The sequence below is a fragment of the Octopus bimaculoides genome, chromosome 5 (genome assembly GCF_001194135.2).
Source record: "Octopus bimaculoides isolate UCB-OBI-ISO-001 chromosome 5, ASM119413v2, whole genome shotgun sequence".
NCBI classification, from domain to species: Eukaryota; Metazoa; Mollusca; class Cephalopoda; order Octopoda; family Octopodidae; genus Octopus; species Octopus bimaculoides.
Window position 1 is genome coordinate 42292101 of NC_068985.1, and position 1278 is coordinate 42293378.

The 1278-nt window shown below is 34.5% G+C and overlaps 1 protein-coding gene across 2 annotated transcripts in view; it reads left to right on the forward strand.

Moving 5' to 3' along the window:
- The first annotated feature begins 161 nt into the window (after window positions 1-161).
- LOC106876058 (uncharacterized) overlaps window positions 162-1278 on the forward strand; it is a 40667-nt gene continuing 39550 nt past the window's right edge. Inside the window, exon 1 of one of the 2 annotated variants that reach the window (XM_014924461.2) lies at window positions 162-950. The gene's annotated coding sequence lies outside the window, so the exon portion shown is untranslated. The remainder of the gene's footprint in view (window positions 951-1278) is intronic. The other variant, XM_052968358.1, reaches the window with a different exon arrangement.

Genomic DNA, 1278 nt, shown 5'->3' on the forward strand with positions numbered 1-1278 from the left:
ATATCATTTTGTTATTTTTCGTGTTTTTATTCAATTTATCTGCAATTTTCTTCTTGTATTAGATGGTTAACCAACCCTCCATTTACAGCAAGTAGCGAGCGTCTCGTTTTTTACCTGAGTGCTAAATTCGACTACTTACGACTAATGCGTGCGCATGCGCAAATTTGTGACATGCACACTCCCAGAACTTGGATCCACACTTCTCCAGTAGTGCCAAATTTTGGAACTGAGTTTGCACCCCCTAAGCAAATTTTGTTCCCGGGCCACTGACAGTGTTGTATTGCTACTACAGGCATGTTATTAATAAGTTGCAATCATAAACTATTCCTATTTCCCATTTTTAGCAACCAGTTGTCATAGTTCTATCGATTTTACATGTTTTCTTTATAAACTCAATGCACAAGTGTCACAGCTCGCTGTCTTTCCATTTCTCTTGATTCAGTGACTGCACATAACACAACTGACACACAAATTATCGATCAAAGTGTACATTTAAAATCAATTAGCATATGGACTCCTTTCTTCTGATTATACACAGAAAAATGCATGTAGCACCAATACAAAGGGTCTCCGGCGACCCATATACCAAATGGGTTAATTAGAGTAAGCTGTGTTCGTGAAATACAGTTGTTCTGAATTTGCAGTAGGAAGAGGTCACTGTTGGTAATGGTGGGTGAGGGTCACTAGGAGTGTCACCTAGGTCCCAAGGGAGTGACAATCTGAAAAAATTTGGGTATCACTGCCTTAGACGAATGTCCAACACAGAATCAAAGAGACAATAACAAAATCTACCTGTGACACCTATCCCAATTTGTGTGAATATTACAATGTTGATAAGTAAAGGAAAATAGATGTAATATCATTGCCATGATATTACATCAGTAGTATTCAACCAATAGATTACCTTATATATCCAGCTTAAACTTTAGATACCACCTGGCAACGAGGCGGTGAGTAGATGTTTTATATTTAGCTCGGCAAAATTGAACATCGTATTGACATTATATTTAATGTGTTGATGTATTTTATGTAATAAACATTACCGCATCTTTCTCACAATAATTAAGATCATTCTCACATATTTGCTACAGAATTACTACTAATCAAAAACCATTTTTAATTGTTAACATCTTAATGGATCACTCAAGTACTCCAAATGACCTGGCCTCGTTTTCTTTGTATCGTCCCATTTTGTATTATATATATATATATATATATATAATCATATAAATATACAAGCATATATATATATATATATATATATATATATATATATAT